Here is a 13,579-nt window from a genome sequence, read left to right on the forward strand (position 1 = left end):
CAGTCTTTCTGAAACTTCTCCACCTGCTCTCATTTCAGGTGCTTTTAACACAGTTGTTTCCAGTTAGCTGCTAACAACTCAAGGAAGTGGTTTGCTGCTGTTCACCCTTTTTGTGTTGCTTCTGTAGAACTTCTATGTCTCTTCCTTCCTCTTACCCTACAGGCCTACATTGTTGTTTGTTTGTAACAGCTGCCAGAGAGAGCCTTGTGTGGTTGGGCTAGATGTTTAACTTGCTAAATGTTTATTCTAGTGCTAAAGGTAATGAATAATCAGAAAAGTCTCTTTTAGTGTTGAGTACAACCTTGGTTTTTTTCCCCCCTCCTCCAAGACTACCCTCAGGAAAAATAAAGGGTGTGATTTGTAAATCAGTGTAAGTTGTCTCTGCTCCTTCCCCTGTGTTCACACTGGCATTCATCTGGCTCAAAACTAAACTAGCAGAAAATTAACACTACCTTCCCCCTGTGCTGGTTTTGCTCCGTGAACGGGTTTGCTGCAGGATCAGATGAGTGCCGGCATTGGCTTAGATCACAGGAGGGAGAGGGGGAATGCATGCCTGGGAGCAGGAGGAATGACAGTGGCAGTATTGAATTGTTTTGGAACTGCATTTTAAGGAGTGGCTGAAATACCCTGCCTTACTGTCATTGAAACATTATGAGTAAATGATACATTAGTAAACAAGTCAAATCCCTGACTAAAGTGAAAAAGGAGTTTATTTTTTGCCAGTCTTTCAGTAGGTATTTACCCAAACACTGGATTTACCAGCAACACCTCTCCTATCAATTAAAGAAATTGTTTGAGTTTTGTAAAGAGGGGAAGAATCGAAAAGAAAGTATTCAAGCAGCCCAGAAGTAAAAGTGTGTGTGTGACACAATCCTTTGCGCTTCTTGACCAGGAGAGAACAGCATGAGGGTTGCTGGGAAATTAAATCTCAAAGTTCATGAAATAAACTGAGATGGTTCTCAAGGTGAGTCACCCAGGGTGAATGAGAAGGGAGTAGAATTTGCCCTATAGTTGCAAATGTTGTTATGATTAGGGAACATGAGGGAAGTTGGAGCTCATGGTACTTAGCTACTTAGTTATCTGACTACATGCCCACTGGTCCAGTTGCTTCAGACCTTTCATTCTGCTTGCATCTATTTCTGTGGGAAATAGGACATGGGACTTTCTCATCAATACCCAAGTGCCTGATAGTGGTCACACATTTTACTCTTTTTACTAATTGGTAGTGATAGGTGATACTGACCTATTTATTACAAAAGGTGGAAGTGTTTTGAAAATGATCAGTGTACTTTCAAGGAGTGGGTGGGGTTTGTTTTTTTTTTTTTTTGCTCATTAGCTTCCTTCCCCCTACCCACCTCTCAGCTGATCAAATTGCTATGGAATGGGGCTGCTGAGCAAAGTATCATTGGTCAAGCCTGAGGAGAGCAAGACAGTTGGGTTTGATACTGCCTTGAGGCTTCTCCTACTATGCCAGTGCCAAGTGTAATTGGAAAAACTTAAGTGTGGCAAAATGAAAAAAGGAGAGTTTAATTTTGATTATAAGCTTAGCAAGGAAAGTTCAAACATTTTTCCTTAATAATTGCAGTCATTTTTTCAGGAAAGTATGGGTAAAATGAAGTACAGCAATATGCAAAACTGAAGACGTGTTCTATTTTATCTTTGGACGTAGCTTTTAATCGTATGTTTGGTTATTACACTATATCTTTAAGCCTGCTGTTCTCAAAAGATAACCTCTTTGAATAAATTCTTGCATGGAAATTTTTCCCAAATCCTTAAAATAGCCGAAAATGTTTGCCCCCATTAGAAAAAATCTGCTTTTACTTCATTGAAATAAGAGAAACCTATGAGTGATTGCTTTAGCCAGTCATTTTCTACCTCAAAAAAACCTTTACATTTCAAAAAGAAATAATTTTCTCTGACTTCTGCTTTCCCATTTGATACAGATTTAGACTGTGAAATGTATAATAATTTTGCATGGTACACTTTAATTGATGTGTGAAATGCTTTAATATACTGACGGTGTTTATTTTCTGGATTGAAGTAGTATGCATGTTTTGAAGTGGTATTGTCTGTAAGGAAACATTTTAAATGAAGCTCTTGAGCAGAAAGAAGTATGCTGCATGTGAAAGGTGTAAAGAGGAAGACAGAGACTGCTTGCTTTGAAAAGCTGGAGAATCTAATTCTGTGCCCGAATATTCTGAACAAACTAGTTTTTGATTAGGCTTAAATGATTAATTTAATCTCTTTTATGGTTAGATTCAGATTTCATGACAGTTCTGATTCAAGGTTCTTTCCTCACTTTTTAAATGAGGGAAAGGAATTGGTAGTTTTTCATCACCAGGTTTTTTTTGTTGTTCGTTTGGTTTTTGGGGGTTTGTTTGTTTGGGTGGGTGGGTGGTTTTTGGTGGTTTTTTGGGTTTTTTTGGTTTTTTTTGAAGAAGCCTGGTGATTACAGATGTTCATAAGGGAGAGGTTTTTTTCATTTCTTCCCTCTTTCTTCAGCAGTTAGGGATAGTGATGTTCTAAGTATCTTTGCTCTGTTAAGAAACCATTATAATAGTTTTCAGGTGTTTGCAATATAATTACTTAAATGTCTTGGTAACAATTAAATTATTTGGTTATTCCATATGCATTGTTTATTTTTACCTTTAATGACATGCATGGAGAACAGACATTTGCCTTTATCAGTATTTGAGCAAATAGTGAGTCAGGGGCATCAGACTGAACAACTGTGTCTGTGGAGGTCTTCTCTCATAATCTGTTCTGAGACTTTTACTCCTCTTTTCTCAGTTATGATCATGTTTGTTCACATTTTTTTTCTTTCTTTGACAAAAAAGGGACATTTTTTGTTGTTATTGTCCCTACATGTTAAATTCATCGTCCAACTTCATGTAGGTAGCTGCTGAGGCAGTTTTCTTTTTGCAGCTCAGTCACTTCTTTCATGGACTGAGAGAATGAAATTTAAAATGTTGAAGAATGAGGGGGAGAGACTGAGCTTTGAGTCTTAAAATCATGCTGGTGTCTTAACGTTTTGAGGTAGATAAGAGTTTTGGCAGAGGAGCCAGTAAAATTATCTTTCAAGGGAAGATGCAGTTTCCAAGGACTGGATCAGTGAGTTGTAGGCATATGGACTTCTATATTGGGGACCTTGTAGTTGTAAACAGTACTTGGTAGGATTTATATCAATAACACATAGGTTAAAGGAGTACTATAGAGGGTAGTTGAAGACTGTTTCTAGTAGGCGTTAAGTCACCTGTCCCCCTCCAAATGTCTGCAGTTTAAACTGAGTGTCTGCTACGTGAGGGTTTTTTTTTCTCATTAGTGATTGTTTCTCAGGACCTTTCTCCTCTATTCATTTTCCTGAGTGTCCTACAAGGGAATCTGTGCTGTGGTCTTTCTGTACCTGTTTTTAACCTCTTCCTCCAGCCTATAGTGACAGGTCTGTTTCAGACTACATCCGTAGCTGGTTTTGTCCTGCTGATGGTAGCAAGTGGAATTTCTATTATGACTGGAAAGTGAAATTTCTTGGTTTGGTTGCTCTTTAACAGATGAGAGTGTGGGGAAAAAAAAAAAAAGGATGTAGGGTAATTGAAGTGTTGAATATATTTCAACACTGAATATATTTGTTCTATAATTTCTGAATATATTTTTTGTTTACTGGTAGGATGTGCATGAAGAGATTACAGCAACAAGTAGCAGAAAACCCCACTGTGCCAGCTCTAGTGGTTTTTCAATGAGCTGCGTGATACTTAGTGTTCTTTGAGCCCCAGCTCCTGAAGTCAGAATTTGAATGTTCTTAAAACACAAGCTTCTGTCCTTCAAGGCTGCAGAACATAGCCTGCATGTATAAAAATTCAAGGTTAAAAATTTGGGGGGAGAATCTTCTTAAAAACCAACCCAACCCAAAACAAATCTAAAAAACACAAGAATCCAGGGTTTTCTAGATTAATTTTGAATGCTTGTATTTTTTTCCTTTTTTTTAATCTTTGATATGGGTGAACTCTGGGTGACGTGGAAATGAAAGGGGAAAACAGGAGAGAAATGAGGACAGGGCTGCAAGAGTAAGTTCCTTCTCCTCCAAGTCCTTCAGTCAGATAAAATTGTCAGAATATGTAGAAAAGCATTACCACCAAATGTGAAACTGAAAGTCTGTGCTGAGTTTAACTGCTCAGAGTCCTAACCTTCTAGACTGGTTTTGCTCTTTTGCCTTCCATGTTGTCAGGCAGAGACTGTGGAGCCTAGTGTCTTCCCATATACTTTAGAATTTTCCAAAACTTAGCCTCTAACACTTAGTCTGCTCCATTAAAGGGTATAACTGCTGCTTGTTTTGAATAAACCAAAGTGAAAGAGAGAAAAAGAAATGATACTGGTAAGAATTCCTTTCTTCTTTCTTTCTTGCCTGAAGCCTTTCAGAAAAGCAAAGCTCATTTTTATGTGGTCGTGGCAATCTTTTGGTGACTGTTTCTTACTTTTAAAACTGGAATTACAAACACTTCTAGTCAGCTTCATGCTGATGATGACTATAATTGATGCAGAATTACATTTGTTGTAAGGTTACAATTGTATAACTTTCCAGTTGAAAACTTGGTATTCTGAAGGGTTTTCACAACTGAGTGACTGAGTGGTAAAATACAGATCTGAGCAAAAGTGTCACCATTGCACATCTGGTGCCAAGCTTGAAACTTATTTTTGTGAATTACCAGATACCTGTACAGCTCAGTTACTTGATATGCTTTGTTCATGCTTCATGATGTAGGTAACAGATTCCCCCCCCATGTTGGGGTAGAACTGTTCTGTGGATGTGTTCATGGAATATCTAACACTTGGCCTGTCTTGATTTTAGTCTCTTTGCCTTAGTTCACTTGCAACTTCAGGGGACTTATAGTGGAAAGATGAATTGGTGTTCAGAGATCACTTTCTGTTCTCTTACCGGACTGATGGGTACTAGTCCAATTGCTAACAAAGGAATAGTTTGTCTTAACTCTTTGGAGATTCATTGAAAGCTTGGAATCAAATACATATGATCTTTATTTCATGTTAATTTGGTACTTCAGACTATATTTTAATCATAAAATGATGCAAGACCAAGGATAACAGAAGGTACCTAAAGTCAGTTAAGCATTTCTTTTTAAAGGCTCAAGTGCCTTTAAATGTCTATGTGAAAGTAGCAGGCTTGAGAAATGAACTTTTTATGGTTTCTGTCAGCAACATTGGTATGGTTAGGTATTTGTTGATGATAGCAGTGGCACTGGTCGCTTTATTTATAACTAGCAACATGCTATTTGGCTGTTAGCTCTGGAGTTCAGCAGTCATTCTGCTTGAATAGAGTGCCAATCTAACAGCCTAACAAGAGAAATACATCCCAGTCTGTACTCTTCCCCTACGTGTGGGCTTGTACTGGCACTTCTTAGGTCCCTCTTCCAGCCAGCTCAGTTTGCTAGAGACTCGTTCAGGCTCCCCCTCACCCACCAGAAAATAACTTTCTGCTGTACTAGCAAATGGAATTGCCTCCTCGAAGGGTCCAGTGAGCAGCAGGGCCAGAGCAGAGCTGGCGTGGTGGAGAAAGGCGGGCAAGAGCTCTCCCGGTAGGTGGCAGCAGCAACCTGTTGAACTGGGCCGAACTGGGGCTGGGGGGGGGCGGAGGGATGAGGACAGGTATATGATAAACAGGTCAAGAAGGGTCACTTAAGGTGGCTTGCTAGCTTTGGATAAACGGTGTCCTGTTAAAGGATTTATCTCGGAACCCTGTCTGTGAAAGTGGTTGTGATGCAGAATGCTTAACTTGGGGATGCTTACCGAAAGAGCTCTGCCGTAGTATTTAGAAAGGAACCCCTCCAAATGACAGCAAGCTGCTGTTGTTTGCTCAACTACCTGTTGCAGGATCTTCTGAGAAGGTAGATTAATTTAGGTGCATCTGTGTTACCATAATGATATGGTAAGACTTTTAAATAATGCATTTTACTTTTGTGCATAAACAGGTAATACTTGTCTTAGGTGATGTATTTGGCCACAGCAAAATTCATGACTCTTACCTGGTCTTGTACAACTGTGATAAGGTGCTAGAACAAGTACCTAAATAAAGTTGTATGTTCACGGGTTTCACAGACTACAGTTTAGTTTAACTGTGAGTTTATCAGAATTCACACCATAAGAGCAGTGCAGTGAAACCTGACCCCTGAAGAGGTGTGTTCAGGCCAGGTGAGAAACCAGCCTGCTGTTTTGGGACTTCAGGGTGGTGTTTCCTTTACAGGATAGACTGCTGTGGAGCTACGCTACAGGACGATCAGTAGTTTAAGATCATTTGGTGCAGGTCTGACATACATTGCTTATCATTATTTTGTGCCTCTTAATTGCTGAACAAGTGCACACTTAATGTCTAGTATTTTTATCTGAATGGACTTGGAATTGCACAACCTTAACTCCTGGGAGGATAAGCATCTATGGTGGGATAAGTTGTATTCAAGATAGAGGGTAACTCTGTCTTAACCTGAATTAAGCTTGTGTCAGTGTTTCACACTAAATTCATTCCTGCTTGAGGTTTAAAAAAAAAAAAAAAAGTCCTGAGTCAACAGATTTTCAGGTATAACTGGTTTGTTATATTGTAATATCTGTTGGAAGTTTACTAAAAGATCAAAATACTAAACAAGATCTGTTGCTCATGATCCATCTCTGAGAATTGATAAATATCTAAGCTCACATGTGCCCAGTGATGGCTGGAAAGAGTACAGTGTATTCTTGGCATTAATATTGATTCAGAATAATTTTTATAAGACTCATACTTTGATTATAGTATTCCTCCTTTGAAATTCTAAACTGTACTTTGAATTAAATCTGATGATAAACATCTGAAGTTAACAGGTGAAAAAAATACATTTATTCCCTTATTCTTTGAGTTGATAAAATCTCATGAATGCTTTGAAGCAAATTCATAGAAAGAAGCTACAGAAGTTGGACTTAGCTGTTTGATATGGTTTCAATTTAAACATTTGAAAAGATATATTTGATTTATTCACTTTTCTGAGATGTGTACAGAGACTTGCCTAAATGTGAAGCATGTATGTGTGAATAAGTTATGAACTGCTCCCAAAATTAGGGTTTTTTTCTTTTAAGTAAAAGCATATACTTGCTTTCAGATACTAACTGCCATCCTTTAAAAAGCTGCTGTAACCAGAAGGAGGAAGGTGATTATGCGCCATGGATGCTGCTTTTGAACATGGTTGAGACACAGGTGTGTGCTCCCTGTGTCTTGCATGCCATGCTTATATGATATAAACCAGCTTCTGTTTGGAAGCCTTATCCATGTAGTGATAAACTTGAGCCGTTTGTATGCCAATAGCTCTTGTCCCCAAGAGTAGAAAGCATTTATATCAATAAAGCACAATCAGCAGGGGTTCATACCTTTTTGTGGCCTTGTAGACATGTTTATCCAATAGTTCCTTTGGACTGAAAAACTTGAGGAGTAAAGCAGATTACTAACAGAAAGGCTTGTCCTATTGCTGCTGAAGGTTAAAATCTTATCAAGGAGGTGGAGTGTAGCCCTTACACAAACGCAGTAACTAGTATTGTGAGATGAGTTGTATTTTTTTTAGTCTTGTTGCTTTATCATAGCACAGAAAATGTGCTTACATATAAAGGTGCTGTAAACAGATATTACTGTCCTAGCTTACAGTTTTTCACCTCCTTTTCCATCGCCCAGGAGAACAAATTCCTCTTCCATTGCTAAGAGAACAAATGCAGTAGCATCTTGTCCATTTGCCTGAAGGGCAGAGATCCAATACCAGGTTTTGTGTGTGAACTAGTGAAAGAAACAGTGAATGATAGAATACACTTGTTCCACGCAAAGAGGGAATGATAATGATAGGGGGAGAGTGGAGCAGTTTGCAACTTCTATTTTAAAAAATAATAGTTCCTAAGAGAATTTCTTATAGCCCTTGCATAGTATTTCCTGAGAAGTGGGTGGAAGCCTCCTGTGCTTTTTTCTTTTTGTACATTTGTGAGGTAGTATTCTTCTATTCTGCACTATTTGGATAATGCACTTAATCAGGGAATGCCAAAACATTTAAAGACCAAGGGTGTAGTTTCATGAGCATTTCTTTCCATGTCAGTGCTGGCATGAGCTGCCCTGACCTTAGTTTCTTATTCCTGCCTTGCCCCTCAGTTGCAGTAGTATAGCTGGTTAATGTTCCAGGTGGCTGTGCAGCAAGGCAGATTGTGGAATTTACCATTAGAAAAATATTATTTTTAACCTGGATCGATTCCCTGACCAGCCTCACTGCTCAGCTGCACAAACACTTGTGCCAGCACAGCTGAGGGATGAGGACTGCTTAAGCTGGTACTGTAGTGGAAAAAGTGTTGTGAAACTATAGCCTATGGCTTAATCTGTGTATTCTAGGTGTTTTGCTGGTACAGTTACACTGTGCTAGCAAAATATTCCTCACACAGATGCAGCTTTCATCAGTACAGTTTATTTTGATTGTGGAATGGAGAAAAGGGCAATTGTGGGTTTTGCTCTGATACAGAAGTTGTCAACAGTATGTTGTCAAAATACATAGTACATACATACAACATATGTCTGTCAATTCTGTTTAAAAATTATTATTCTTTACGTAAAAAAACTGATTTGAACTACTGTGGATCATTAGAAAATGGAAGAACTATAAAATCAAGGCATTCTCTGTTTATTTGTGCTGTCTGCTTGGAATACATGTAATGTTGAGATAGTTGTTTCCATCTTTAATCACATCGGTATTCCTGCAGATGAAGAAGGATTAATAGCAATCTTTATTTTTGAAGGTGAAAGCAACAGGAAATCTTGCAAGAAATGAAATTCACAGTTCTTGAGTAGATTCAATAAGAAGCTAAAAGCTCTGAAGAAGAGGTTTAAGATTTCAGGAGCTAATACAGAATTTCTTAAGAATTCCTTTTTTTTGTCACTACACACTTAGAAAGGTGGTTATGTAGCTATGGGTCCACTTGGGGTAAAAAGCATCAAAATGGTTTGATTCTTTGTCCGGAAACTTTGGCTCTCTTATTACTTGTCAAATTTGCTGCACTCAGGCAATTAGATTCTTTAATTTCTTTTCTGATCTGTTGGTTCTTTTGTTTTAGGTATTAGTTTATTTCACTTCTCAGTCTGATGCTATAAATGGGTGGGGAAGAGGCAAGTATTCTGCCTTACTTGAAATAGAGAATTTGAATTTTTTTAGGCTTTGCTTTTACAATTTGTAATTCTGTATATTGCTAGATATGATACAGAGTGAAGAATAATTTAAAACTCTTACATTTCTTTGTATTCAGGTGCCATTCAGGTAAGGTGAGCTTCCTTCAGTCATATTTGACTAATAGTGTATTTATAAGGTTTAAAAAAAATGCTACAGTATTTCATATTTTTTACGCTTTAAGCTGATAAATATCTAAGCTCACATGTGCCTATAAACCAGGTTTCATTGATTTCATTTGGTAATTCGTTTGGATTGTCTTCTGCCCAATTCAACTTCCAAATATCAGTCTGGAATGGGCTTTGTAATACGGGGACAATGGGAAATCTTAGATTTTGCAACAAACTAGTATTCTAAATGTTTTTATCAAATGTTACTTATGTAATGTTAATGCCAAACAGTTAAAAATTGATTGAGAAATGTAAGGTAGTGTTACAGTAGAAATTTGTGCTTTGCATATTCCTTTAAGAGTTCACTATCCCTATGGCAACAACTGGAAGGAGCTTTTTATAATTACGCAAAGTTTAAGGTTTCATTAAAATGGAGGAGGGGGAAACCAGCTCCTAAACTTCTACTTCTTGTGGCTTGGAAAAGAAACACAAATCTGTTCTTTGTAGACAGTTTTTTGCTGACTCTTTGTAGCTTTCCTAAGCACTGAAGAGAAATTTTAATGTGTGGATAAACTTACTGATCTGTGCAAGAGTGAAATTGCTAAAATCTCTATATTTGAGAAAATTATGCAATAGTGCAGAAGCTATAAAGAAAACTCATGCAGAATTTCTTCCAAAGTTGGAAAAGGCATATGGGCAATTCATTCCACTGTAATAGTAGTTTCCCTTGCCCTTGAATCTGTAAGAAATAAATTTCTAACTTCCAGTGTTGTTTGTAAGGGAGTTTTCTTTATAGAATTTTAAGTTATGAGAAGAACTGCCTTTGTTTCTCTTATGATATAAATTGAGATACAAGAAATACCTTTTTTTAAAAGGCAAGTTACATTTATTGTTGTAGAGTTCAAGTAATTTATTGTTAGATTAGTTTTTACTATGAAACATTATAGTGGATAGAATATGTTTTAATCTACTATTATTATACGTATTAATTTTACTATTAACCCAGGCCTAGGAGCATTTCATAGTTCTTCATTCTGAATTCATGTAACTGAAGTGGCAGTGTTCATGGTAGATTTTGTTGTTCTAGAGTATGTTGTTTTGTACCTGAAAGACATGGGCCTGTAGCTTGCCTCTCATGTTGATGGTATTGGCATTTAGTTTTGATTTGGCTGGAGCAATCAATCCTGTTAGGACTCACTGATGGTAAAAAGGGATTGAGTTTACTGTAGCTGAAACAATGAAGCAAGTGTGAATATTTCAGAATATGTTCTAATATTGTGAAATGGAATGGCTGTAGGTTTATTAGTTTTAAATTATTTATGATAACCTGTGTTGCTTTATGGCAAATTCAGTGGATTCTGTGGAAGGCTTGCTTCCTTGGATGCTCTCTGTGACCAGTGTCACTAAGCCTCTCTTACAAGGACTAAAATTAGTCATGTATTTTAAACCTATATAGCTCTTATTGCTGTAAAAGGGCACAGTACGGTCAAAATTCGTGCTGCGATGTCTTGAAAATTTGTCCAGATGTGATTTTGTTACACGCCAATCAACCAAGCTGCTGTATCTATCCCCTGTGGCTCCCGGTGAAATGGTTAAGATGTCTTGTTCAGTGTCATTAATACTGTTGTATAATAATAGGGGGTGAGAGGCCTCATCATCTGCAGACTAGGCCAGTTTCCAGGGATGCCTGGAATTTTAGACTGTTTTGATTCCCTCAGTGGCCCAATCACTAGAACTGTTCCTTTTTTAAAATGCGTATAAGGGTACCCTGACAGTATCAGAATGAGGATGTGACATTTCCAATGGCAGATTACCGACTTCTTTACAGCTTGAACATAGCTTTAAGGGTAAGGTAGAAAGACTTTTAAGCTCAAAGGAGGTGTAGTCTCTCAATATTGTTTCATAGGCTGTTGTCTGCTTTTGTCCTGAGGACTTATCATGTAATGACCAAAAGTGATTGCATGTCTGTCTCTCGAGACTAATCGGTAGGCTTTCTGGAAGATCTGTAGGATAAGAGGAAGCCACAGCATTTCAAAATATTTCTAATCGTTTTTTTTCCACATAAGGAATTAACTATACCACCTCATTTAAAATAACTAGCCATTAATTTGCAACATGGTGGTAACTTTTATTTCATGGAAAGTGTAGCAGTTTCCATTCCTTACTGGAAAGAAACTGCTTTTCAAGGCAGTGGGGGGAAAATGAAGTTTAAAGTACTTCTGAAACCATTTGGTTTTGGTTTGGTTGGGTTTTGGGTTTTTTTTTCACTTGGTTTCATAATGACTGGTGCCAGTAACAACTCATAGTAGCCCTTTTTGATATCTGTATGCTCTTTCACTTAAAAGGTTCACTGTTCTCTTAGTCAACAAATGGCCATCCTGCATTTGTCCACAAAGGCAGAGCAAGATCTGCTAGCTGCTATGACATGGGAAGATGTGGGGCTTGAAACTTTTTTCTGAACTTCAGTATATGATATTGAAAAAGGTTTTCCACTGTCTGTACTGGCATCTAAAACTTTCCGACTGTGAAAATATTGTTAGCAGTGGCTTTGATTTTTGGCATTAAGAAGTTTGGCATTTTAAAATTTGAATTTCAAATATAAAAATGGGTTCTCTCTGTCTAGAGGGGACATTTGTCTGGGCTAGAAAGATGTAAGTCTTACTCAAAGGGAACCAAATTCCACTGAAAGCTGTAAACATCTAGTTAGTGGAGAGGGATCTAAAGGTCTCTGGAAAAGAGATTTGGGGCTCACAAAAGCTGCTGATTAAGATTCTGCATAGAGCCCAACAGTAGCAGATAAATACTTGGCACAGAGGTTTGAATTTAATTTGGGCTCGGTGTCATGAAATACATTGAGGCTTACAATTTTTCCTGTAACTCTTCCTCATAGCGTATTCAGCCCCATAACTTTCATTTTTCTCTGCATGTTTTTCCCCACTTCACTTTCTTAAGTCGGCAGCTCTCAAACTGAATGCTTCTCTCCAGGTTCTGCGGGTTGTGTGTGTCTGTGTTAACAAAATAATCCGAAGTACATTCAAAGGTTGAAAGTATTATACATGTAACAGAAATAATTTTTCTCTTCTATACTAATTATTATATTTCTTTAGATACCTATTTTTGCTTCATTTAGAATACAATTACTGATGTAAAAGCACTGTAAAAGATTCAAGTTAATTAAACTTGCTTTAAAAAAGCATGTTTCAGACAGCAGCCGTAAATCTAAATGGGCTTCAAAGTACTTCCCACTGTGTCAGTCTTCTCAAAGCGTAGGCAAAAGGGCTTTTCAGACTGGACATAAGAACGAACATAGCCAGCCTGTTGTAGGATGTGATTATTCCTTCTATTCAGCACTTGTGAAGATGCATCTGACAGAGTGTCTTGAGCCTGCCATTGCAAGAAATGCTGACAAACCAGAGCAATTTCAGCTGAGGGCAACTAAGATGGTTAGTGATATATGTGGAGAAACTGAGGAAACTCAGCATCTTTAATGTGGGGAAGAGATGCCTAAAGGTGGACTTACATATAGTCTTAAGTTGTTTTAATGGGAATTACAGGCAAGATGGGGGAGGCATACTCTTCTCAAGTGGTGAGCAAAATTAAAAGAAGTAAGTGATAGATTGCAACAAGGGAAATCCCAATTGGACATAAGGAGAAAGTTCTTGGGGGGATGATTAAACACTGGAGGAGGGTTTCCAGAAACCTAGTGGAATCACCATCCTTGGGGATTTTCAGAATTTGGCTGGCCAACGCCCCGTGCACCTGGTTTAAACCTGAAGTTAGTCCTGCTTTGAATAGGTGTTTGGAGCTGTTGACCTCCAGAAGTCCCCTGCAACCTAATTTTTTTTTCAGTGATTCTATGAAAATGGAGCTGTCCTTTATTGCAGAGTATTCCAGGGTTGTAAGTCCAAGTTTAGAAAACATTCCAGTTCAATACTGTTTTATCAGAGATGCTGTTGGAGGTGGTTTGAGACAGAGCAGTCTTAAATTACATAATTCCAGTCTGTTTGAGGTTGCATAAATCGAGGCTAGTGCTTCCTAGAATATGTTTTTACACATTTCTTAGAAATGTTCTTGGTTTGGGTTTCTTTGGCAGTCACTGCTCTTACGCACCTATTCTAGTTGTAGAATTGTTTAATATGCAATCCCACAGGGAGATAATAGGAGTGGAATATACAAACGGTGCAGTCATACCACTGATTGGTGCTGGCTGCTAAAATATAATACATGGCTCATAACTGACTACTCAAATTC

Source organism: Aquila chrysaetos, chromosome 8, assembly GCF_900496995.4.
Source record: "Aquila chrysaetos chrysaetos chromosome 8, bAquChr1.4, whole genome shotgun sequence".
Classification (NCBI taxonomy): domain Eukaryota; kingdom Metazoa; phylum Chordata; class Aves; order Accipitriformes; family Accipitridae; genus Aquila; species Aquila chrysaetos.